Raw genomic sequence first — 526 nt, forward strand, 5'->3', positions numbered from 1 at the left:
TTTTTTTTTTTTTTTTTGATCAAGTCTTATTAAAATGCACAGTTGCCCAGGATGTGCTCAAGCCTACAATCATCCTGCCTCACAGCCTCCCATAGTGTTGAGGTTACAGGCGTACACCACTACTCCCAGACTTACAAAAATGTAAAGAGAAAAACATTTCTAACCTACTTATTTATGCCAATTTTTAAATACTTTTTTATTTCAACAAACATATACAGTGTTTACAATATGCCAAGTACCACTGCTCTAACTGTTTAACCTATTAACTCATTCAATCTTCCCAATATTCCCATGAAATAAATATTCTTATTATCTCCCTTTTACAGATAGAGAAATTTAGGCAGAGAAAAATTAAGATGCCTGCCCAAAGACACACTACAGGAACCGAACTTCAAACTTCTTAATGGTCTAACTTTAGAATCAATTTCCTAAACAGCACACTGCACTTCCTTTCTATCTCATGAAAACTCTTAACTCTTTAAAACAAGACGCAAAAAATAAATAAATAAATAAATAAATAAATAAA

Source organism: Octodon degus, unplaced genomic scaffold (genome assembly GCF_000260255.1).
Source record: "Octodon degus isolate 3935 unplaced genomic scaffold, OctDeg1.0 scaffold00065, whole genome shotgun sequence".
NCBI lineage: Eukaryota > Metazoa > Chordata > Mammalia > Rodentia > Octodontidae > Octodon > Octodon degus.